This window comes from Panthera leo, chromosome D1 (assembly GCF_018350215.1).
Source record: "Panthera leo isolate Ple1 chromosome D1, P.leo_Ple1_pat1.1, whole genome shotgun sequence".
NCBI classification, from domain to species: domain Eukaryota; kingdom Metazoa; phylum Chordata; class Mammalia; order Carnivora; family Felidae; genus Panthera; species Panthera leo.
Genome location: NC_056688.1, coordinates 67975594 through 68001974, shown reverse-complemented (window position 1 = coordinate 68001974; position 26381 = coordinate 67975594). Strand labels below are relative to the sequence as shown.

General features: G+C 49.9%; 1 protein-coding gene and 1 long non-coding RNA gene across 2 annotated transcripts in view; one reads left to right on the top strand and one right to left on the bottom strand.

Moving 5' to 3' along the window:
- The window catches only part of GALNT18 (polypeptide N-acetylgalactosaminyltransferase 18), a 351210-nt gene that overhangs the window by 67350 nt on the left and 257479 nt on the right, over positions 1–26381 (top strand). The gene's annotated exons all lie outside the window — the stretch shown is intronic.
- LOC122199503 lies at positions 19736–24530 on the bottom strand. The gene is made up of 3 exons (XR_006193542.1): positions 24471–24530; positions 23612–23803; positions 19736–19814 (listed from the first exon to the last, which is right to left on the bottom strand). It is a non-coding gene; the product is annotated as an uncharacterized LOC122199503 (long non-coding RNA).

Sequence of the window (26381 nt, the reverse complement as noted above, 5' to 3'; positions counted from 1 at the left end):
TCTGTGGAGAAATACACAGATTTACACAGATTTCTGTGGAAATCTTTCTTTGGGAATGACCTAAATACAGAGTTCTATGACACCTTATAGTAGTAAAGCCTGATTTACTTCTAGGGTGTTCCACATGTATTTGGCCACAGAAGTCTCTACCTCAAGCCCCCCTCTCTTCCCCCCACATAATACCTGCTACCAGCCAGATTATGTCCTTCATAGAAGGTACATGGGGAAATACTAGAGATACAGATTATAGATGCTTCCTGAGATATTTCAGATCATGTCACCTCTGAGACTACCTATGCCTGCCACTCACCACATATCCCCACATCTCTGTGGCCCCCTCTCATCACAGTGATTGTGCCTCCCCAAACCCAGATGCCCTTGGAAAAGAGACAGGGCAGAGGAGGCAGTCAGGATGGCATTTTGGGGTGGGTTGGGACAGGGGGCAAGCCTACTGGGGAGATACTTCAGGCAGGGATGGGAATTTCTGGGGTGGTTGCGGGCCGCAACTCTAGACAAATTGCTGTCACAGTGAGTGCATGGCTGCTCCCGCAGGAGTCCTGCTGAGGATGGAGAATTGAACTGTAATTGGGGAAAGCAGTGTCAGTGTCAGTGGAAGCATGGTGATCCAGAGGAGCCCACTCACCAGAGATGGATCCACTGGCCCCTAACCAGCGGATCCTTTTGTAGTTATGAAGTGCTGAGCAGGGGCCAGCAGTGCAGAGAGCAAGCAGTAATCAATGTATAATTACACAAGTCTCAGGCAGGCAGAACCGGGAAGCGGCTGTGCCTTGTGCGGCAAATTCCCCTGTGTTCCCTTAGGGATGTGCCCATGCATTTTCTAGGAGTTAAATGGATTTCTCGGCCACATTTGCGGACTTGCAATCAGGGACGTGGCAGGCAACCTTGGCACCCAGCAGTGAGCGATTGCAGCTCAGCAGAAAGTAAAACTTAAAAGGAGGGCTGCTTAGAAGGGCTCGGGAGGGGGCAGCTGGTTAGCAGGGCCTCCCGTCGGGCAGGAGCCTGGGGATGGGGGGGCAGCTTGCTGTGTCCTAGTCCTTTCCACATTTCTCCCTTCTGCTAAGGGCCTTCCATGAGTCTCTCTCTTCTTCCAGCGAGTTTCCAAGGCCTTTCCCATCCTGGAGCTTTCCCCCCTTCCCTGCTGTTGCCCTCTGGCTTGGGGGCCATGCAGGTATGCCTTGGCATGGTTGCATCTTGATTCTAAGAGTGGTTGGCCTGGGATACTGGCTCAGGAAGGCAAAGTATACAGAGATGGGGTTAGCCTGGCAGCTGGCAGGTAGGTCTGTTCAGGTCCTCAGGGCCCACCCTGGATGGAACATAGGAAGAAGACGCCAATCTGGGGACAGGAAGAAGTGTGATCAAAGAAGGGGAACCAGGCAGAACTTCAGGGTACCTCTCAAACTTGAGAATCCATGAGAATCCTCTGGAGGGCTTGTGAAATGCACATTTCTGGGCCCCACTTCCCGAGTTTGTGGTTCAGTAGGTTTGCAGTAGGGTGGGGCCCCATAGTTTGCCTGTCTAGCAGGTTCCCAGATGCTGCTGATACTGTCGATCCTGGGTCAACAACTTGAGAACCTACTGGCCTAGACTAAACAGTTACAAGTGGGTGAAGCACAAAGCTGTGTTACCCAGTACTTGCAGCTGCCCTGGGCTTTGGGGTCACTAATGATGCACACGGCAGGCTGTCTGCCCTGAAGGCCCATCGGCCAAAGCTGTGGTTCCTAGAAAACTGCTGATCACAGCCTGAAATGGCTCAGGAATGCAGGTGAAGCATTAGTAACTGGGAATGGGGCAGGGGCCTGGAGACAGGTGAGGGTGGCACTTGGTTATTTAATCAAGATGGTTCTATCCTTCCCTGAGAAAAGTCAAAAGAAAAACCAACATGGAAGCTAAGCTATTGGATCCATCTGCTGGACAAAGGCAAGTTCTCTAAGTCAGGGAGAGGGGTCTATAGGAATCACCCTGTGTTTAAGGGGGTCTCTCCTCCCTCCAGCTTGGTCCACAATAAGCTCCTGCCTATTGAACCTTCAAATGCTCCAGGCTGGGCTTAAAATGCTCCTTCATAATTTTTTTTTTTTTATAAATGCTTATCTATAATGTTATTTGTTTTGAGAGAGAGACAGCATGAGTGGAGGAGGGACAGAGGGAGAGAGACACAGAATCTGAAGCAGGCTCTAGGCTCTGAGGTGTCAGCACAGAGCCTGACATGGGGCTCGAACCCACGAACCGTGAGATCATGACCCGAGCTGAAGTTGGATGCTCAACAGACTGAGCCACCCAGGTGTCCCAAAATGCTTCCTCGTATTTAATTCCTACTATGAGGCTCCCTGAGGTTAAGTAGCTTGTCCCAGCTCTCACAGGTACTGGGAGGCTGGGCTGGGATTTGAACTCTGTGCTGTCCATATGCTGTTTTCGTTCATTCAGCATTTACTCACATCTACTCTCTGCCAGGCCCTGAGCTGGGCGTGAGGATGCTGGGATGGATGGAACTAGCACCTGCCGTCAAGAAGCTTCTGGCCTCTCTGAGGTGACAGAAACATAAACAACAAGAATACAACATGTCGACCGCTACTGTGAACATCTGAATGAAGAGTTATGGGGGACAGAGGGGAGATGACTAACTTTCTCAGGGTCTTGGGCTCCTTGCCACAGTCTGGCCCTGGTAGGTAAGTCAGACGAGTGGCTATACTTCTCTCATGACACAGCTCACTGCCCAGAAACCCCGGAGCACAGGGCAGAGGCCCCATTACCTGCCCCTGGAGGGAAGACCTGGGCCTCTAGAGGCCCTGCTGGCTGCTTTCTCCTTTTCCTTCTTTTTAGTGAATGCATTTGTAAAGACGTCATTTTCCTTTTTAAAAGGTGTTATTCCTGTCTAGGAAAGGAGCAGTCACTTAGGTGGCTCTCATGGCAACTGTATCTACCAACTTTTCCAAAGACTTCAGCTCCCTCTGTCTTCACTAGGGGGATGAGCTATAATGGCCTCCCAGGAAATGCCACTATAGCCTTTAACTTTAAGGAAGCCTAAAGAGTTAAAGGTTTTGGAAATTTCTGGGCTTTGGGAATCTGTGTCCTCGCTGGCCTCAGTGATGACCTCGGGCTCTAGCAGCTGTAAAGGTGGAAGGCAAGGTGTGGCGTTTGAAAAGACCAGGCTTCAGGGGTCCTGAAGTCATCTTATCCCCCTTTTCTCCAGGCTGGGGTGGGGAACATTCCGGTCTTTGACAGATCTCTGTTGCATAAGGAAAAAAAAAAATCAAGTTTGGCCCACATATAAATAGACAGCAACTTTATTTAGTTTACATTTCCTCAGAAAGAAATAGATAATGTTGAGCTGACCCACTTAAAAACAAGTTTATATAAATAAAACGAACTCATTATAAGGCATTTGAAAAAGATTTTTGGTGTAACTCCTTTCAGGCTTTTTTTTCCTTGTTACAGAGTTTTGTTTTTATGTCTATAGTTGGGTCATCCATTAACATGTGACTGCTTTAGAGAAATGTTTTCTCATCCCAGGAAAGGTTACATTCCCCCCATTATACATACTCACCATACACTGTTTGCTCCCACCATGGTGTTTATTGTAACTCATAACTATTGAATCTGTATCAATCTGTATCAGGACAGCTATTTGCTTATTTGTCTGACCCCTTGAGACCTCCAGTGTTTAACATGGCAGCCAGTAGCCACATGTGGCTTTTTAAATTTAAATGACATGAAATTAAATAAAATTAACATTTTACCTCCTCAGTTACACTACCTACATTTGAACTGCTCAAAAGCCACACGTGGCAGGTGGCAACTCTCTTGCACAGTGCAAGTATAGAGAGTTTTTGTCATGGAATGTTCTACTGAACAGCACTATTCTAGACCATTCACTCCCATGGACATACATACTCTGTCATGAGTCACCAAGTATCCTATGCACCTAGAATATGAGAATCTAGTAAAACTTTAGGAACACCTTATTTCTAAATTACAGCGCGCACGAGAGAGAGGGAGAGACGGAGAGAATGGCAGGCAGGTGGCAAGGAAAGAAAAGGAAGGAGAAGGAAAAGGCAGGAGGGCTTTCAGAAGAGCCATGCGGGGCTGTGACAGGAGAATGGCTTGTAGATTGCTTAAGTCTGTGCTCACATGGCACAAGGGTTGGTCAAGGGCCCTCAAGGGCAGGTGCCAAAAATCAACATGTCCATTTGGAAAGCTGTGAGAATAGGACTGCCTTCAGGTCCCCTGCATCTTCCTCTGAGAGGTCCTTGGCACATAGGTCCTGGGGATCAGGTGCCATCAACCTGCTAATCCAGGAGTCTAGGGACTGTCATGTGGTCTAGATGGCGCTGTGTTTGCACCTGGGCTGGGATCATCTGTGCTACTTCTCCCAGGGACTGAGAGCTGAGCACTCACTGTTTCTGTGTCTTTGCTACAGGATGCAACGATTTGTAACCTTGTAATGCCAGTCAATTCCCTGCTCCCCAGGGCTGCCACCAGAGTCATATCCTGTCAGGAAAACCTGCCTTTTCAATGGCATCTGCCTCTGTATTATGTGAGCCTTCCTCTTCCCTGGCTAACTTCTATGACCACATCAGGACTGGCTGGCAGCTTGGTTTTTTAAGAAGGCAAATCAGGCAGGATAGGCTCTTGACTTTGATTCCCCACCATGCTTTGGGGGTAGACTGAGGTGAGTCCATAAGGATATTCGCATGGCTAGACTCTCCTAGAGGGTGAGGGCAAAGGAAGGTCAGTGCTTGGGGTCCCAGCCCAGTTACTAGGTTTGTAGCCAGAACAGTTCAAAGAGGCTAGTCACCTAGAAACCAGCAGACCACGTAAACACTACCTGTGTGCAATGTGGAGGAGAGAACTGGGAATAACGGGAAAGAATTGTAGGCCAGAAAAATTGGCCAGTGGATATCAAACAGGAAGGTCAAGGGCAGATCGAAGAGTGGAGAAGAAATCTTAAAGGGCCAAATTCTGAGGACTGAAATCACATATTCCATTTGAATACAAGCAGCTCCCTCAAGATGCCCAAGCATGTGGGACATAGAGGCCCCACATGCAGTGTTTGACACTGATGCAGAGGAAGATGCTTAGAAAAGCAAACCAAGCCTTTTCAGCTCATCTGCCATACCCATTAGATTTAGGTTCAGCAGCAAGCTGACAGAAAACCCAGTATAATAGTGGCTTAAAGCAGGATGGAAGTGTCTCTCCCACATTGAAGAAGTATGGAGTTAAGCAGTCTGGGGCTGGTCTGGCTATCCCAGTGTCAGGGGCCAGGGGCTGTTTGTAGTTTGTTGCTGTCATCTTTAACATGAGCCTTCCAACTTGTGGTACCAAGGGCTGCTCCAGCTCCAATCATTATGTGTGTATTCTAGACAGCAGGAAAAAAGGAAGGAGGAGAAGGGAACATTTTTCCCCTCCAAGGACAATTCCTGGAAGTCATACATACCATGGCCTCCTATGTCCTGTTGTCCAGAATATGGTCACATGACCACACCTAACTTTAAGGAAAACTGGGAAATGTAGTCTTTCTTCTGTGTAGTCACGTGCCCAGCCATAACTTGGGTGTTCTAACTAGTCAAGTGCATTAGTATGAGTGAGAGTATGGATGAAGCATCCATTGTCTACCAGGAAAATTCCTGTTGTGATCAGCAGTAAAGATTTGGTATGTGCATTAAATCTTCTGCTCACAGCAAAGAGATCTGTTTATTGAGTTTACAGGTACTGCGTTGCTGAGGAGACTTTTAGCATGTCAAAGTAGAGTTTGTTGCTGGGAAAAAGGGAAGTTGCATGGGTGTTCGCTCTTGTGTGCCTGACCCTTGTGATTCAAACTTGTTAGGATGTGCAGCGCCATTGATGGAGGGCGGTGATGGTTTTGTGCACATGGCCACAAGGCCCTCAGAGGCCCCCCTCCTGACAGATGGGGAGGTCCCTGGCCCAGGGCCCCCAGGAGGTGTGGCTGTCAGCAGGAGTGGAGGCTGCAGAGAGGTTCCTGTGAGCCAAGTGGCAGGGACACGAGGATGAGCTGGGACAAGAGTCTTTGTGTTGGATGGAGCAGTTTGTCTTACATCTCAGGGCCTTCCCAAACGGGTGTTGGAGAGGTGCTTCCCTGTGGCCCAGGGGCCAGGGCCAGCCTCCGCTCCCTGGACTCCTGTCTCCTGCAGTCCCATGGGGGTGTGCCGCACAGTGCACGGTGACTGAGAGTGAGAACAAAGTTAATTGGGAATGTCAGCTTGTGTTCTCTTTTACAGCTGAGCCTTCAAACCCTTGGGGATGCAGATGGTAGTCTGTGCTGGCTTGATTTGGGAAGCCAAAGACTGGGTGCTTACAGTGACACCCAGAGAGTTGTAGTGAGGGCAAATTCAGAGAATCTGGGATGTGAGACATGGAAAAGGTCTGTCCTGGGATCCTAGCACCATGGGGCTGGGATGTTCTGGAATCCCCTGGTCCTTCCCACCCAAGGAGTATGGAACTCAGAGTCAAAAGAAAGGGCCTGGAGTCCTGGCTCAGTCACTTTCTCACTGAGTGACTTTGGGGTGTTTCAGGCCGAGGGAAGTGCACACGCAGATGCCTGCAAGTGTGAGCAAACCTGGTGTATCCCAGGAATGGCAGATGGAGTATGTGGGGCAGGATCAGAGGCTGGAAGGGCTGGGAAAGGCCTTGAATGCCGCCCCAAAGAGTTTGGAGTTTCTCTGGAGGGCAATAGGGAGCCTCCAATGAGTGGACTGTAGGCTGGGGAAGGACTGAATGAGACCTATACCAGTACTGCCCACCCTGGTTGCAGCATGGAAGGAATTTGAGCTAGAAGCCTGTGTATGGATGCTGGCAGACCTGTGAGGACCTGAATAATCCTGGTAGCAGGGGTTCGAGGGCTGGCTTGCACAGGCAGGCTTTTGTGTTCTGTAGAGCAGCTTTGTCTTAACTCTTCCTGACTTTACAAATGGGTGCTGGAGAGAAGCTTCCCTGAAGCCCGGGGTGACAGGGATTGCCTCCCTTTGTTTGTGGAGGGGGAGGAATGCCTGGCAACTTCGCAGAGGCCTGAGCTGTGGGCACCGCCAGAGGCTGCTGGGGAGCGCCACCCTGAGTACCCTGTCCCCCGGGCCTCATTATCTGCAGCCGGCTTCGAGTGCTCTTTACGTCACTTACCGTCTGGGGCCTTGCCTGAGCCTAAAATTGCGCAAAGTAGGCCACGGGCTCCTCTGTGGCTGCCCCCACCCTTCACTCCAGCCTCCAGGAAAGATCCATCTTCCCCAGAACTGGGAGAGGCTGGAAGACCTCGGCCCTGCCCATGGGAAGGCAGGAGGCTCCATACAGCACTTTGTTCCAAGAGCAGCGGCTGTAGTTTGTTGTGCACCTGCTATGTGTCAGGACAGGGCTCACTACTTGCTATATACATTTTCTCATTGAAGCCTCACAAAAGCACTACAGTGGAGGTACTATTATCCTCATCTTTCACATTATTCAGTTTAAAAGTGGAGACCAAGCTACTAGTGTGTTTGAAAATGTCTGGTCAGGCTGTTTGCCTCCCAGGGAGACATTAGATGAAGATGACAGGAGCCAAAAAAGGACTTCTCGAATCCAGCCAGCCAGCCAGCCAGCCAGCCACTCACCACCTATCTGATCTGAAGTTTCAGTGCTTGCTCTGTGCCAGGCCCTCCAGGAATTTATAAGCTGGAGGGATGAAGGCCCAGGAAGAAATCAGGAACCTGCAGGGAATCTACTGGGCTCTTTGGGACACAGATGTGTTTATATGGCTAGAGGTCAGGGTACTGGGGGAGGCTGGGCAGTAGGGAATGTCAGGCAGGTGGGCTGGTCCTGGGTTGTGAAGGGCCAAGTCAGGGTTTGGGGTTTATCCAGTGGGTGGTAGGAGACATCTTCCCTTTTAAAGCATCATGGTGGCGGGACTTGCTTTCTGTTGGACAGCTACAGAGAAGGTGCAGGTGCCGTGATGATGGAGGCCAGGAGATCCTTGTTAGAGGTTCGGGCAAGAGATAGTGCCACAGGGCCTGGGGGAGGGGGCTGGGTGTGGCTGTGTATACACACACACAAAACCCCGGAGCTGGACAGAAGTTAAAGTAGGAAAAGCAGATTTGATTCAGGATCGTGGTGATAGGGGAAAAGAGACCTCTCTGTAGAACCAGCCTCAATTCCAATACAAGACAGGTGGGGATTTACAGCCAAGGAGCAGGGTGGGGTCAGTGGATGGGAAGTCACTGAGGAAGCATCAGGGGTAAGGGGATTCTGGCTAAATCAACCTGCCAGGATTCTTGCTGAAGGCGTGCCAGCGTGACCAGACTCACATGGGGGACGACGGGCGATGAGGAACCCGATCAGATATTGAGTTGCGGGGAAAATCTGGCTAAACTGATTTAGCAGGATTCTTGCTAAAATTGGACAATGCCGAGATGAATGTAGAAGCCCGAAAGTTGAGGTGTAGTTGGAAGGAGGATTTGGAGTAGCCTGACCGAAGTCTGGTTAAGGACTCTGTCACTTGGGGCACCCCGCCTGTGCACCCCATCTTTCAAATATGCTGTGGTCCAGGGATAGCCAGGCAGCGGGCTCCCTTTGAGCTCTCAGGGATGTCAGGGCTCAGTGTGAGTCAAAGACGCCTGGAAAGGGAGTTCACACTAGCAGTCTGGCAGCGAAGCTGGGGAGAGGGAACCCCAGAAGCTGGGATCTTCCCCAGGATGTCTTGGCTCCTGGAGAAGTTAGGTCAGTGCCTTCCTGGGGTGCTGTGATGTTCATCCTCCTTTTCTTGCAGATTAGTTGATGCTTTACATAGACGGGCTTGTCATGTAAAGGCAAAAAGTCGGAGTTCCCTGGGATCCAGGCCTTCTCTTGGGCCCTGCATCTCTGCAGGCAGCTTAGAGAGATGCCTAATTTCAAATGTCATCCCCCAGGCAGCCCTCCCTGGCCTCCTGTCCCTTCCCCTGGCTTGGCCATCCCCCGGGTGGGGAACTGACCTTTACACATGCACTCTAGCTGCTAAAACCTCTTTTGACTGGAAAAGACTTTTCAGCAGAGGCTGTTTAATCTGGTGGTGACTGCCAGTTGGGGCAGTGGAGGACCACCTGCCACGAGGTGACTTTTTCAAAAGGGCGTTCCCGAGGAGCTGGGATTGTAAGGAGTGTGGCATGGGTCCTGCGTGCACGTGAATGTCCGCTTGTGGTCTGTGCACACGCTACACGTACAGCGGTAAGCACAGAGCCACACGGCAGTGCAAATACACACAGGTTGGCAATTCCCAGTCCGTGGGTTATGCTCTGTGGGGCACAGGTGATTCGGGAGTTCGGTGCCTGTCAGTACCCCCAGACGCCGTGGAGGAAGGAGCCCCTCTCCCTGGGTCCTGACCTGCTAGCGGGTATTTGCATTTTTGTCCTTCCCTTTTGTCCACAGCTGGTTTTAGTTGTTGCCTTTCCGTCTGATTCCTCTTCACCTTTATAAAAGGATTTTCCGAAGAAGTAGAATGTGTTAAGCCTTGCAGTGGCACAGACCTGACTTTGAGTCTTAGCTCTGGGGCCGGCTGGTCATGTGACCTTGAGCAAGCTGCTTCACCCTCTGAGCCTCAGTTTTATATCTACAAAATGGGAATGATAGTACTCCCACCCCATAAGGTTAGGTTGTCATAAAGATTACACACAATGAAATGATTTGCTACTCTGTAAATACAATTATAATTCTTTGGGTAAGGTTTGGGAAGACAGGATAGATAGCATAATAATTAAGAACACTGGCTCTGAAATAGAGCAGGGTTCCTATGTCAGCTTTGCCCCTTATGGGCTGTGTGTTCTGTGCAAGTTATTCAGCCTCTCTGCCTCAGTTTCTTCATCTGTAACATGAGCATAGTAATGGACTTCTCCCATAGCACCAGACCAGTGTTTCACAAACTGTGAATTAAGGATGAGGTACTTGAGAAAAGCTAAGATTACTATTTGGGGATGTGGCCCAGAGTTAACATACCAGATAAGTCTCCTTGAATGCATGCCTAAGTTTGAGAAGCATAATCCTAGACTGTTTGCTTCCTGAGGGCAGGAACCATGGCCCTTTGGCTTCACACTGTGCCTCAGTGCCGAGCACAGCTTCTGGCACATGCGAAGGGCTCACTGAAGTTTTGGTTGAATGAATAAATGATGATATGACTTAATGCAGCCAAAGCCCTTAGTGTCATGCTTGACATAGAATAAGATCTTAGGTATCCAAGTGTTTCGTTATTAATAACAAGGGAAGGTGTGCCTCTAAAAATAAATCAGCAGGACCCAGCACTCCTTGCTCACAGATCACATTGGCCCCCTCCCTGCATGTACTGAAGGTTGGATTCCCTCAGTTTCCACCATGTGCCCTGGTTTCACGGAGGCTGACAGTTGTGAGCCAGGCCTAATTTAGACCCTCCTGATCAGAGGACAGTGGGCCTCCCACATCTGTGGGGGTCTTGGTGTCCTGGTTGGCCCCTTTGCTATCTGCTTCTTGCCTTTGGCGGGGGAGGGGGGGCGGTCCTGAAGCCTGAGCACCCTCCAGGCTAACAAGAAAGAATTGTACTCCCCATTCCTGGGTCCAAGGCAGCAAATTTTTATGAGGTTTGTAGACAATCGTGACAGAAGACTAGGCTGGCGTTTTATTGTTCCAAGCTTCTTGGCTTGGACCTGGAGAGAGGGAAAATGATTTAGAAAAGGCTTTTCCTGACTCAGGAAGAACAGGTGTTTCCAGAAGCTGTCAGAGCCTGGAGCACCAGGGGAAGAAAATGGGGACAGTGCTGTACTTGCCCCACTGAGACACACTCAAGACCTGGGTCACATCTTCAAGCCACAGGATGGAAGAATCCATGATCTAACTCGAGACCCTCACTTTACAGATGAACAGGGCCCTAGGGAGGGATGGGATTTGTGCCAGGTCAGTGGGCACGTGGAGAGGAGATGAGGCTTGGACCCTTGTGTGCCGAATGCTGAAGCCACCCTTTTCCCCATGCTGCACTGCGCTGTGTTGTTTCCCACACCTCTGGCCCTGGCCTGCTGCAATCAGTTCCCCCAGGGTGGGAAAGGCTTCAGCAACACTTATGAGTGACCACCCTGTGCAGAGACGGGCCTTCGGTGTGGGACAGTGGGGACAAGGTAGCTGCTGGAGTCCGAATGTTTGGATGCCCCCCAAATTCATGTGTTGAAATCCTAACACCCTAGATGATGGTATCAGTAGATGGGGCTTTGGGAGGTGATTAGGTCGTGGGGTGGAGCCCTCATGAAAGAGGCCCCAGAGAGCTCCCTAGCCTCTCCCACCTTGTGTGACACAGAAAGAGGTGCTGGCTATGAAGTAGAGCCCTGACCAGAGCACCACCATGCTGGCATCTCAGTCCTGGACTTCCTGCCTCCATAACTGTAAGAAATACATTTCTGTTGTTTATAAACCTCCCAGTCTGTAGTATTTTGTTATGTTAGCAGCCCGAACATAGTAAGATAGCAGCAGAGAACGGACATCCTGACCTGAAACTAAAGGCATGACTGCAGGGGGGTGTCCAGAGTCCCCACCGAGCCCCCTTTATCCCGCACCACACCCCTGTCACTTCAGCCAGCTAGGGTAGTGGGCACAGGATGGGGGCGGGGGGGCGGGCGGCAAGGAGGTCCAATTGGACCATTCCTGCTGTGAGCGGTAAAGCTGCGACAGTGCACGTCTCGGTCACAGATCCCATTTTCCCTCAGACCCCTGCAGCGGGCTCTGCAGCTGGGACCCACACCTGTCACAGATCCGCAAGGCTGGGGCCAACAACTCCTGGGATGGAGACCCTGGAAACACGGTAGCCGGTCACTGTTTGGGCAGAGCTCACTCTCTAAGTGAGGGAGGCAGTGGAGGTGGGGTTCAGAGAAGATGTGGTGCCCACATTTGTGGGAGCAATGGAGGAGCTGATGATGGGTGTGCATGGAAGTGTGGGCAGCGGCCCCTGCTTGGTGAGAAGAAGAGCTTGTCGGTGTGGGGTGTGACGGTGAGAAACCTCAGCAGTCATGGTGTCCCCCGTTAATCTCAGCCGGGGGAGGGGGAGGCTGTGGTCTTAGGACTGGATGTGGGACAAGCAAGGAGGCCTGTTGTTTGTCCCTGTTTTGTCAGAAGCAAGGTAATGACTCTTAAGTGGTCACATTTCAGTTTTCCAAAGCACCTACCACTGTTGAAAAGAGAATCGAAAGACGGCACCGATCTTTTAGCCAAATCTGATGTGTTTTCTGGGGTTAATATGGACTGGGAAGATTTCCAAACCCACTCTCCCCCTCTGACAACTCAAAGTCTAAGTAGACAGCACCACCACCATCGGCCTTTTTGCCAATTACACATGTTCAGGCCCTCAAAGACCTGGTTTCTGACACATGTTTCTGCTGAGTTAATGTGTTTGCAAGATAGAGTCACAAACAGGTGCTATGCTGTCGTTCAGTACTTGCTGAGGGCATTCGGGGAAGGGCAACATCAGAAGTGGCAAGAAAGTCGTAAAGCGTCATGGTGCAGTCGCCGAGCCAGCCAGCAGAAGCCCACAGAAGGCAAGATCAGGACCAAGGGATGCTCTTATCGTGGGAGCCTCTCAGTGGAGTCTCAGAATGGCTAATGTGATCGCTCGCCACAATCCCAAGCTTTCTAACGAAGCTTTGCGATTAAAGGGGAAGTAGCAGTGACTCATATCAGCAAGCCATCGCCTTCCACTTTGCGAGCGCTTCGGCATTCATACGCTGCACGTGGACAAAACAAACTCAAACCCCCCAGGAGCTTTAGGCACGCCATTGTCCTAGCGCTAGCGATGCAGGAGTTGCAAGTTTCCATAGCAACAAGGCAGAGAAACAATTATCCTGCACCTTCTAGGGCCCTTCGCCAAGGTTATGGGGACACTGCCTTAGCCGTGGAGAAGAAAGCATGCTAAGGAGCCAGAACTATCTCTGTCTCTGAAATATTGACATGGAGGTGCAAAAGAGTTTCTAGAACCAAAAATATGTTTAGGATGATCTGATCCCATCCCTTCAGTTTTCAGAGAAGGAAACAGACCCAGAAAGGTTAAGCCCCTTGTCCAAGGTTGCCTAGTTGGGGAGGGGCGGAACTGCAGGTGACACGCTGGCCTTTGGATCCCTGGCCCCCGGGCCCTTTTCCACTCTCCCTCCCGTGGTTGGTACTGGAATGCCGTTACCCTTCGCCTCTGCCAGGTGCCGTTGTCAAAGCCATGCATCACATTTGCGCACAGCAACTTCTGATCTGCCGTTGACATCCTTTAGAGTCTAAGAGATTATTTCTGATCAATCTTCTTTTGGCAGCCCCTTCCAATGCTTTGGTGCTAAGGTTTTGTTTTGCTTTGTTTTGTTTCCTAAGACCCAGACATAGCTTTTCTTCCAGCCTTCGGGCGAAGTCTATAACGATCGGTAAATAAACTTAAGTAATTGAGATGGATCCATTAGTCCATTGGTGGGGGCAGGGAGGTCTGGAACTTTCTGAAGCCTCCCCTGGGGCCAGCTTCCTTCTGTGTTTCCAGCAATCCGGTGTCTTGGCTGGTTGGTGCTTTCACTGTTGAGGCTGGGTCCTCCGGGGGCCCTTCTCAGGGGAGGCTGTAGGGTTCTCTTGCCTGTGGGTTTTTCTGCAGGAGGCTGTGAGCAGTGACAGTGTGTCAGGACATTTCTTTGGAGTGGCAGCCAGGCCGAGGGTTGGCTACCTGCTTGCTGCTCAGGAGAGGTGTCTGGGCTTCATTCTGGCTTTAGGATTACATGGAAAGTTCCAGAAGAAGGGGGTGGTCTGATATCTCTCTCTAGGAGGCTTGTCCCAGGACAAAAATGAGTGCAGGAGCAGGGATGCCAGGAGTGTGGGGCTCCCCTGCTGACTTAGCCACACTTGAGGGCAAGAGGAGCCCTTGAGAGGGAGACTCACTGTCAGATCCGAGGGCAGAACCACATGCTCCGGATGGGTTCATCCACAGCACTGGGCCCTGCATAGAGCAAGGGCTCAGTTCCCATTTGTCCAGTGACTGAATTATTCATTTGGCGAGTACTGAGTGCCCGCTCCCTGCCAGGCATGCTGCTAGCCCGAGGAGGTAACAGAGAACAGGACAGTGAAGGCTCTTCTCTTGGGAAGCCTGCATCCTGGAGCTGAGTAAATAGGGGAGCCTAGGGCCCCCTGGAGCTCCAACAGTGGGAGAGTGGGGGATGGGGGTACCCCTGCCGGCAAAAGAGCACCCCGTGTTTACTGGAGGCCTGAGTAGGAAGACTGGCAGTGTTGTCCAGCTGGGGACGATACCCAAGAAATTAAAGAAGACAATGGCAGGAGTAAAGAGGTGAGATCTGGGCACTTACAATGTGCATGGCCAGGACCAGGTGCTTTCCAGATAGTGTTTCCTTTAAGCCATCCAGAGGCCCAGTGAGGACCTCGTTCATATCACCATTGGTAGATTCACTCTCAGGGTGAGCGGCCTGCCAAATGCATACATCTCTGAAGCAAGGACTCGCCCTCAGGTCAGCTGGATGGACACCGTTCCTTCCATCTGCAGAAGGGGAGCTGTATGAGCTCCTGAGAGGAGCCCCCGGGTCGTTGTTCCCAGCAACCAGGTTTTCACCTCAGTTGCTGATACTGGGATGCCCCAGTTTCTCCCACTGTACAGGCTCAGGCCAAATGCTGCTGGTGTCAACCTAGCACATTGGCTGGTGTCAGAACAGGGGGAGCGGTGCCCCCGGGGGATCCACCGAAATGGCTGTGCAGGCAGAAGAGCAGCTATGATCCAGCGGGTGCTGTGCAAAGGATGCTGTTTTCCTTACTGAGGGGCCTTCCCAGCCCCAGCTGTGGCCTGAAGGACGATGGCAGTGGGTGGACTGTTTGTAGCACTGACCTTGGGCTCAGAGTGATCAAGGTGACAGACTGGGTCTGAATTCTGAGTCCGCCGCTTGCTTTTTCTGTAGCCTTGAGGTAGTCACCCAGACTCCCCAAGCCTTAATTTCACCATCAGTAAAATGAGGTTGATCCTAAGTAAAGCATGGACTGTGATGAGGATGAGCATAAATAAGGTTAAAGCACTCAGCACAGTGTCTGGCCCATAGGAGATGTTCAATAATCAGTAGCTCTCATTCTTGTTATTATAGCATGTTAGTATCAGATTAAACTCAGTCACGGGGCTGGGGCTGGGCAGTAAGTCATTCCAGTGACTGCATCGTATTTCCTGAGGATGCGCAGTGCGCAGAGACTTATGGCAAATAGAGCCATCAGGTTTTATGGCAGAGGACTCCAAACTTCCTGTCATCGGAACACTCAGGGAGCTTGTGAAAGATTCAGGTGGTTTTAAGGTTATACTACTATCTCATTCCCTCCTCTCCCTCTGGAGATTTCTATTCATGGGTCTGGAGTGAGGTCCTGAATCTGTATTTTTGATAAAATCCCAAGATGTTTCTATTACAGGAAGTCCAAGAACTAGTTTTGGGCAGCACTGTTTTTATAAGCTGTTTCTTCCAGCCCTGGCCAGCCTGGTGGCTGGCTCTCCTCCATGGCTGGGCTATTTCTGTCTAATCACAGGGAGCTATCATCTCACGGCGGGCTCCCTTTCCTTGGGCAGCCCTGGAGACATACGGACAGATCCTTTCTCCTTGGCCGCCTGTCTAGACACCATGCAGACCTACAAAATCACCTGTCTCCTGGAGACCACATTTTCTAAGCCCTCTCCTAAGAAACACGGTTAAAGGGTTTTTTTTTTGTTTTTTTTTTTTTTTCTGACTTGGGAATCCATCTTAGAAGTGTTACAAAGATACAATGTATTTGTTTTTATTTGTATCTTGAATGGATTCCTAGCAAACATACTCTGGGTAGCACAGTGGTTAAAAATACAGACAGTGGCAATAGACTGCCTGGGTTTGAGTCAGGTCTTCCCCCTTATTAGCGTGTGACCTTGGGCAAGTGATATAACTTCTCTGTGCTTTATTTTCTCATCTTTGGAAGAGGGCTAACAGCACCTATCCCATAGTGCTGTTTTGAGGATTGGCTGAGTTAAAACTGATAAAGCACTTACAATAATGCCTGATTCATAGCGAGCCTTCTTTATAGAGAGTAAAATGTAACTGCGTGAGACGGCCCAAACAAATCCAGGGGGCATGAGCGTTGCATACCGTTGAGAAAATCAAATAAGAAACTAGATAATGGTGCTGACTGGCTTTGGCCAAGCCTTGTTCTTTCCTGACACACAATTCTGCCTTGAAGCACCAGTGTGATTTCCAGTCATTGTTTTTCCAAAGAAGGGACACATATGCCATGGTAACGGTGGGAGAAGCCATATCTGTGACCACTACATAGGAAGCTGAACATCATTTCGCTAAATCCCATTAGTGCACTCTGTGAGGCCTTCTCTTTGGAGAGTCACCCTACCTGTGATCTAGCGAAGTGGCATGCAGGCACCAGGGGCCTTTTTTCTTTGTCTCAGTTTTCATTTCCAAGACATGGAGTTACCTAAGGTCTTGGCTGGTTTCCTCAGCTGAAGAGCCACAAAGGCGGGACCTGATGTAACGAAGGGAGACATTAGCAGGAGCAAGAACAGCAATGTCCAGTGATGATGAAAGAAAGGGAAAGGGAGCCCCATTCTCATTCCTGTCACCTACCTCTGCCACCCCAGAGCCTGCCTGGCCTTCCTCGGGAAGCAGGAGAGCAACATGCCTTAACACTTGAGCCTTGGAGCAGACAGACATGGCTAGGAAGCCTGGCCTGGTATCTATGAGCTGTGTGATCTTGGGAACTTTGCTAGCCAGTCTAGTCCTCCTCTGTAAAATAGAGATAATAATAGTACCTCTATTACTGAGTTGCTGGACCAAGTTCAACAAGGTTGTGTGGATAAATTGGTGGGCTCATAAATGCTCAGCACTTTTGTGCTCAGTGAACTTTACCGTGTGCCCAGTCTAGCCCACAGTCTTGATAATTCAGGTCTTTCCCTATACAGGATCCTTAAAAGTATAGGCAGGAATGGTTGGAGAGAGAACATAGATTGAAAGACCAACTTGTTTGGACCAACCCATGAATTACTGTGTGTGTTTTTGGACAGGATTCTAGATGCTCCATGGGACTTTAGTAGGGACCTAATGGGGCTCCTTGTTCAGTCTCCTTAGTTTAAAGATAAGGAAATTCAATTTCAGAGCAGTTAACAGCCTTGCCTGGGTCACTCAGAAGACGGTGGCAAAGCCAGGGCCCGAACCAGGTCTGCTGGCTCCCCGTCCCGCATTGTCTCCACTGCGTCGGACACTTTTCCTGTCACGCTGGAGAAGGCAGGAGCAGACTCCTTATGTACCACTGCTGCATAAGGAACATCAACAGCATCAAACAATGAAAGGCCACCAGCATGTCTCACAGGACAGGTGGCAGGAGTAATTTGTGTCTGCAGTTGCATTTGTAAACACAGCATGAAGAATACATCAAGAAGCCAGCAAGGAATGCACAGGTTCTATTGCACACGTTCCAAATTTGCCTGCTAAGTAAAACAAGGGAAATGCTAGTGGAAAAGAAGATGGCCTGGGGAAAGATGGAAGTTTTCAAGTCATGCAGACATGGAGAGCCCGTGTCTTGGGCCAGGATAGTGCCACCCCTTAGTGGGTGTGTCGGTGGCTTTGGCTCCTCTGTCTCACTGACTGGCTAAACACCTTGAGGACAACACTGTGTCATATTTACCTTTGCATTAGCAGCACACAGCAAAGGGTCTGACCTAGAGTAAGTATTTCACAAATATTTGTTAAATGAATGACTGAGTGCTTGAAAGCCATGATTCAAGGTAATGGTGAGATCAAATGGCTGCTCAGTAGCTGTCCCCCCCCCCCTTTTATATGACACCTACCATGGGCTCACATGCCTCCATGCCTGGCCTGCAGAGCTCCTTGGGAAATCTCATGCATGGTCATCCTCTGCCTCTTAGAACACCATCTTCCCTTGGGAGCCATCACCTTGGTAATGGGGATCACCACTGGACTTTTTTAGTATTGAATAGTTATGGTCAAGGTCCAGGACCAACTGGCCACAGTCAAAGGCCCAGATACCAGGCTCACATTGCCATAATTCAAGTCTTGGCTTCATCCCTTTTCAGCTGTGGGACCTTGGATAAGCTGCCTGACCTCTCCAAGCCTCAGTTTCCTGATCTGTAAGATAGGGGTAGTAACATGAAGAATGGTGAGGACAGAGTAAGATAAGACAGTGTAAACAGTGCTGGCATTTCCTAAGGGTTCAATCCATGTTAGGTCTTTGTACTGTCATTTCCTAAGGGGCCAGGGAGGGTGACTTGTCCCTTCCTGCTCCCTCTGCCAGGTGAGAGGTAAGCAAGCCCTGGATGTATGCCCACGTTGTCTTTGTTTAGGAGCACAGAGGAGAGCAGGAGATAATGAGGCAGAGAGGAGAGGCATCTGTTAAAATGGCACCGGGAGAAACGATGGATACACAGATGTGCACCAGGGCAAACCCGTGATTGGCTAACATTTCCATCATATTTCCTTCATCCATAACTTGGTTCTTTAAAGTGCAGGAAAAAAGCCAGAATGTGCTGTTCTTTTTGTGTAAATGAGGTTTATAAATAGCTGTTTTGGAGAACAGGCAATGTAGAGAGATCAGGGTGGCCGCTGTGAGGCCTGACTCAGTGCCACAGAGGCCTGGCTTTGGCGATCTGGAGATGTGACACATGTCTGCCTCTGAGTGACCGTCCTCTCACTCCTGGCAGCTCTTCAGGGAGACCTGCATGGCGCGGCTTGGAGGGTATAGTGAACTGTGGCATTTGAACGGCGTTGGAGGGCGTCGACGCCATTGGGTATGCCGAAGGTGGCAGGATTTGCAACAGGGCAGATCTGGGTTTGAATCCCGCGCCATCGCGTGCCAGCTATGTGAGTTTCTACTCTGTACACTGCAGGTAGCGTCACGTCACTAATAGTGTCACTGTGAAGGCGGAGCTCATTCCTGGGAACTGCTCAACAGGAGTTCTTGCTAGCTTTGGCAAGATAGGCAGGAATTTCCAGGGCCAGATGGCTGCAGTATTTTCAGGGGCCTGTCGATTACCTAAAGTCTGGGGAGTAGCCCCGTAGACAGGGGACAAGGGTGATGTGCTGGTCACTATGATGGGGCAGGTATGTCTAGGCCCAGCTTTGGCCCTTGAACAGACCCCAGACTTTGAGCCGTATGACCTTCCAAAAGATGAGTCTAGTTGTTGTTGTTATTACTATTATTATTATTATTATTAATATAATTATTAAACACCCATGTTGCTGTCCACTTAGTCACCTGGCATTTCAGTTTCCATCAGTGATGCAGACTGCAGATTATCTGCTGTTAGGTTCCTGCCCTGGCCTTGCTGAGAGGGTAGGCTGAGGGATATGTTAGCAATTCAGCCTTCCTGATGCTTTGGTTCTCAATTATGTGTCCAACCATCAGAAAGCCCTTATCCGGCAACCTAATGACACCCCCAGCTTTGACCAAGAGCCAGCCTTGGACCGCAGCCAAGAAGCTCTGTGGGAAGCCCTCCATGCTTTCTGTAGGGTTACAGCTTCACACACTACCTGTTGTGTTGTTCGGGATGATCTGAGCTCAAAGGCCTTGAGCACTTTGGCTCTCTTCATGACTGGTGAGCTTTCTCTTTGGATGAAAGCTTGTCATTGGATTTCCTTCTCAGCTTCAGTTCCACTTTACAAGCATCATTTGAGCCCCTACTATGTGGCTATCAGTGTGCTCCTGGTGGGGGAGACAAAGAAACAGCAGGGTGGACTGGAAGGGGCCAGGACCCCGACTTACCTGTGGTTGAGTGCCTCTCCACTGCTCGTTAACTGTGTGCCTTTGGAATTGTTACCCAAAGCCTCTGAGCCAGGGTTTCCCACCTGTAAAATGAGACTGATTATCTACATGGTTTTTAGAATAGAGAAATGGTTCCATCTCAGGTACTCAATGAATGATAGTCATCTTTTTTTTTTCTGTTCCTCTCCCCTCCCTTCCTCCTTCCTACTTTCTCCAACAACCCCCTTCTTGCCTTGCCTTCAAGGAATTTACCATCAAGCTGTGGGGTCAGGCAGAGACCCAGACTAAACGTTTCAAAATGGGGTCAGGATGGGAGTAAGTATTCTGGGATGCAGACATGGATGCCCAAAGATGGCTTCCTTCCATCAACCGTGGAAGTTCAGAGGAAAGCTGTGTCATGTGTGTATGTCAGGATGTGCACACACAGCTGGATGTGTATATACCCTGCCTGTACCCCCCTCCATGTGCATGCATACATATAGACACACACACATTCATACCTATCAGAAGGGACCTGACGCAAAGCAGGACTTACCCCAGTGGTTCACATGCACAGGCCTTAATGAGGAGGTAAGGACAGAGTTTAAAGTGCGAGCAGGGCATGGTGACACGTTGACACTCATGATGAGAGGAAGCTCTTCCGTACCTAAGGCTGATGGGACAGGAGGAGAAGTAGTGTGACCAGGGCCTTGGAAGTGATGCTGCCTGGTAGGAGCTGTAGTCACAGGACACAGCCACCGCCAGAGAGGTGGCCCTGAAGTACTTCAGGAGGGGAAGAAATCTGACCACTCTCCTTCTACTCTCTGACATGCTGATGCCTCCCATTGGCTAAGCTCTACCAAGGGAGGCTGAATGATGCCACAGGCAGGGGCCTCCTGCCTGGGCACAGAGCCTGGCAGACAAGGGTAGAGAGCAGGATCTTGGGAGGGAGTGCAAATCTTGGGTGAGCAAAGGAGGCAGCAGTGTTATGATTGCATTTACACACACCCCTATGCAGGTGTGCACAGGCTGGCGGGAGCTTCTTCCTGCAAGGGCACTCAGGGCTGGGGCAGGACGAGGGGGGTCGGGCAGTGGTGGCACAGCCAGCATGATTTCCAAGCCTCTCCCGCATGGTCATGATGCCGAGCAGGACTCTCAGAGCCCTTTAGGTGGGGCTTCCTGCAGGGTTTGCTCAAAGCACATGCACGGTGCTGCCTCAGTTACTCATGAGCAGCTGTGATTGGCTTGCAGCCTCCCTGGTCTTTAGGTTTATACATACTTGAGACAAAACTATAGGTTTATAGATACTTGAGACAAATACCCGTGTACTGTTTTCCTCTTTCTGCCCTAGCAGGTGCTCAGGAGGTGTGAGAGGTACAGTGGGAAGCCTCAGGCAAGGGCCTACGTATGAGAGGAAGCCCAGACATGTTCTCAGAGTATGTGCAGCTGGGGGGTGGATATGGGCATCATGATGCTGTCCTCAGTGAGTGCGTTGTCCCTGCCCTCACTTCCCAAGGCCCCAGAAGCGCTCTTAACCTCTCTGCCACTTGGCCTCACCTCCCTGGCTCTGCCCCCTTCCATATCATTGGTCCCACTGGGGCTTTTGCTGGGAACTTGGAGCTGGCAGCGTTAGGCTGAGCTTCCAGCCAGCATCCAGTGGACCCTTGACCTGTAGTATTGGTTGACAAGAGCTCTCGTGCTCTCCATGGGCTGGCACAGCTGACCAGCGTGGCCCTGGGTTGCGAACGGTTCCCACAGGCGGTTTAGTGCAGGTGGTAGGCAGCACAGAATGGTGGTCAGCAGCTCTGTCTCAAACCCAGCTCTGTGTGGCCTGGGACATCTCCACAACTGGTCCATCGTCTGCCTCTCCTTTTCCTCAGTAGGGTGCCTGCAGCACACCTGTTTTTTATCAGGTTGGCTTCCAGAAGGGTTAACTGCAAAAGGCACTCTGGATAGCAAAGCTAATGGGCCTGTGTTGCCCATTAGCATGTTGAGTGCGTGTGCTCAGAGTGGTGTTTGGATGTGAGTTCAGTTCACATTGCCCAGATATTGCTGAGACAGCCCACCCCTTGAGGCCTCTCCGGGAGGTAGAGATAAGGCCCTGTCAGCAGCCAGGGAGGAAAACTGCCTTCCTGTTTACAGTGGAGGGAAGGCATTTGTCTACTTCATTTAAAACTTGCCTTAAGTTATGGAGTGTGTGTTAAAGATGACAGGGAGCTAATTCCCCTCCCTGCCCATGTTAGGACTGGAATTTGATCTCTCCAGCCTTCTCCTCTCTGGCTGCCCTGCCTTGCTCTGAGGGGCATTGCAAGCCTGTGCATGGGAATGAGTCTGTGCCAGGAGGGGTGGTGCAGGCCTGGCCCACCAGCCTAGAGAGTGATGATGGCCTTGGCTCCAGGAAAAGCCACGCCAGTGGGATTTAGTAGAGCTGGGCACCTGAGCCATTTCCCAGCTGCCCTGCCCAAGAGTCCCGTAATGCCAAGGGCTGGACTCAGAAGATGTTCTGGAAGGTGCAGGAACGTTTCTGTAGAAGAATACACATTGGGTGTGAAAACCAAGAAGAGTTACACACATGCTCATACACAAGCACACACCCATGTGCAGTCACACACGCATTTAGACACATAGAGGACACTCTCACACACAGACACACACAAACATGCTCTCAAACACACACTCTCCCGCATACACACTCACATACACTCACACAGACACACACATACTCTCTCATATATACACATTCTCTCACATACATGCTCTCACAGATACATGGTTAGACACATAGCAAACATACTCACACTTACACATACATACACACTCATATACAGACGCACACCTGTATACAGTCTCTCAGACACACGCAGTCTTTCATACATATGCCCTCTCACATACACACGTACTCTCACACACACACATACTCTCTCTCACACACAGACACATGCGGATCATGTTTAGTCAGAACAGGTCAAGCTGTTAGAGGAGATTGCCGCCCACATCTGTAAGTTTAGCCCACAGCTAAATCCCTTCCTGGATGACTTAGATTGATTTGCTCAGCACAAACTGGGGGCAAAGCTAACAACTCTGTGCCCTGGTTGCCCAGCCAGTTCTGGGACAGGAGGCATGTGTTTTGGAACCAGGGCCTCTAGGATGACAGAGATACCAAGCCTAAGGGCAGGCTGGGCTCCTTCCAGAGAGGCTAGTTCTGGGAGGAATCCCAGGCTGGTGTGGCTCAGTAGTGCCTGTGTTGGAGGAACCTTCTACACGTCAGATCTCATCCCTCAGTGAGCCCACACTCAGCTGCTCACTTCTCCTCAAGGGTCAACACCTGTGGACGTTGGGACTGGCCTACACTCACCAGAGTTTTCAGGGTATGATTAAGTCCATCCTCTCTGCACCAATGACTCTTCTCCTGTCCTTAGAGGAGGAACTTAGCCAGGCAGGCAGAGTAAGGGGCACTGAGACACAGGAGGATTGATTTACATTTTCATCTGGGCTAGCTGTGTGACCCAGGTCAAAGCGTGGGCCTGTTTTCTTGCCAGTAAAGCAAGGATATTCATGACTGTCTCTTTGGCCTCTTGTGAGGTTTAAATAAATTTGCTGTGAAAAGCCACCAGCACTGTGGGGAACTCCCTCTCCTGACCTTGCTTTACATTATCGTGCTGAGGACATTTTCCATGTGCGTGAGAGAACCAGACCCATTCAGAGAACCAGACACAGTAGTCTGTTCATGGAGCTATGCTGGTGTATTTTTGACCTGGTGTATTTGTCAGGGTTCTCCAGAGAAACAGAACCAACAGGAGGTATATATATATATATATATATATATATATATATATATATATACCTCCATATATATATATATATGGAGAGAAAGATTTTTTTTTGTAAGGAGTTGGCTCACATGATTACGGAGGCTAAGAAATCCCCAGATCCAGTCAGCAAGCTGGAGACCCAGGAGAGCTGGTGACGTAGTTCCAGTCCAAATCCCAGCAGGCTTGAGGGCCAGGAAGAGTCAATGTTTCAGTTCCAGTCCAAAGCCAGGAAAGACTGATGTTCCAGCTAGAACAGTCAAGTGGGAGGAGTTCCCTGTAACCTGTGGGAGAGTCGGCCTTTTTGTTCAACTCACTGGATGACGGCCACCCACAATGGGGAGGGCAATCTGTCTTGCTCATCTACCATTCAAAACCATCCTCACAGACACACCCAGAATAATGTTTGAGCAGATATCTGGGTACCATGGTCTAATCAACTTGATACGTAAAATTCACCATCACACCTGGTATCGGACGAGCATATGTGTCCGCCTGTAGGTATCCTGGTGCAGCAGTGGGGCAGGCAGCAGTCTTAGGGCCTCCTGGAACTGTGGGTGCCCCTACAGTCCAGGAGAAGCTATCCCTGCAGGGACTGACGAGCATGGTATGGGTAGGCCCATCAGCCATCCAGCCATGGAAATAGCAAGGAGTCTTAGCCAAGACCCATATCAACCCTGTGGGCCTCTTGGTGGCAGAGACATCAAAGCTTTGCCCGTCAGCTTGTCTGAAATGACTCTCATTATCTTCCACTCCCCCAACCCCTGGGTTTATCACCAGTCTTTGTCCCCTGTGCTGCACCAGAAACATGGTTATCTTTGAAAGCCCCATGCGTTTCCTCCCTCACATCCTGTTTGCCTTCAAGTACTGCCAAGTTTCTTCCTCCTTAATATTTCCGTCTTGAATCCTTTACCTTTTTCTACCTACTGCCACCCCCCAGGGCTCACCTACCATCATCTCCTGCTGCTCTTCTGCACCTTTTCTTTGTCCTCAGTCTTGCCCCCACAGAGCCTGTCACCCACACTCTTGTCAGAGGGAGCTCCTCAAGATAAGAGATCCAACTGTGTCATTCCCGGATGAATCCCTTTGTGAGTTTCTCACTGCCTAGTAGAGTTTGCAAGCTCATGCCCCAAGGGCCAAATTCAACTCACACTTAAAAACAAGAAAGAATTTTAATGCCTTTCCATCTGAAAGGTGTATGGCTTCCAGTTTGCCACAGTCCTTACCACTCTTTACCATTTTATACTAGCCCAATTCCCTCCTCTGTTGCTTGACCAGTCCCTAAAGTAAAGGCATTTGAGCATTCTTCAGCATAACCTTTGAGTCCTTTCATAATTTGGCCCTGGATACTTCTCTGTATTTATAGACAATTCTACCCAAGCACCTTGTGTTCCAGTCATTCTGGTTCGTACTCTTCCCTGAAAACACAGTATTCTTCCTCATTTCATGTCTTTTTTTAAATTTTTTTTATTTTTGTTTAACGTTCATTTACTTTTGAGAGAGAGAGAGAGAGACAGAGAGACAGAGGCATGAGAGGGGAAGGGACAGAGAGAGGGAGACACAGAATCCGAAGCAGGCTCCAGGCTCTGAGCTGTCAGCACAGAGCCCAACGCAGGGCTCGAACCCACAGACTGTGAGATCATGACCTGAGCTAAAGTTGGATGCCCAAGCAACTGAGCCACCCAGGCGCCCCCCTCATTTCATGTCTTTTTCTGTGCTGCTCAGTTTGCTTGGGTGGCCTTCCTCTCTTTAAACCTCGGGCTAGTTCCTAATTATCCTCTAAGATTCAGTGCATATGCCACCTACTCTTTAGAGTTTTTCTTTAACATTTTCTAAATCTCGCTTTTCTCCTCTGTAAAATAGGGTAATCATAGGACCTCCCAATGGGGTTGCCTTGAGGGTTAAATGAGATAACCCATGCAAAGTGCTTCACACAATGTCTGGCGTATAGGAGGTGCCTGGTAAATAGCCAGCCACCTGCCTGCCTGGTATCTTGAGAGGTCAGAGATTTGGGCAGGGGTAACAATAGGGACTCTGCTGTCTGTCTTCGCCAGGGTACCTGGGTTTGACAGGCTCTTACCACTTACAGTTAAAGCAAATAGATAGTAATTCATGTCTACCAGTCAGTAAACAGGAAAATAGCCCATTGCAGATGCCTGGCTTGGTGGGGTTGTGTCCGATTAAGGGGCAGGAATTTGTTACCTAGAAAGCTCTGTTCCAGGAAGCAGAATGGAGACAATAAAATTTGGTTTTCTAAATAATGTTAGACCTAACATTTATAAATAAATAAATAAATAAATAAATAAATAAATAATCAATCAATCAATCAATCTTGGAGGCATTTGAATGTCTCATAGCCTATTGCTCCTGGCCTGACTCCTCTCACTGGTGAACTGGGGTGGTGGAGGCAGGACTCTGTGGCATCTGTTTACAGTTCTGTTCAATGAAGCTCCTGCGGACATTCACTCAGGAAAAGCTGGTTAATTGCAGAGCTGCATAGGAATAATAATTATTGTTCCTGCTTGGTACCGGGATGAGTTGACTGCATCAGACTAGACACTTGAAAGGCAAACAAGTTATCTGCAGTCATAGCAAGAAATCCCCAACCCAGCAGCAGACCAATAGGTGACATTGGTCTAAAAATGCCTCCGATAGTGAATACAGGGTCTGTGCCAGGTTTTCTTTTTTCTTTATGCAGACAAAAGCCAGAGTAGAAGCAGAAGCAGATGATTCTTGGCTCCATTCTTAGTCCAGGGTTGGGGGCATCTCCAAGATAATTATGACTTTTGGAAAGACCACAGTGCAGGGAGGACAGGCATAAACTTGGGATGTTCTTGTCTGGGAATGTGAAGGTCACTGGTA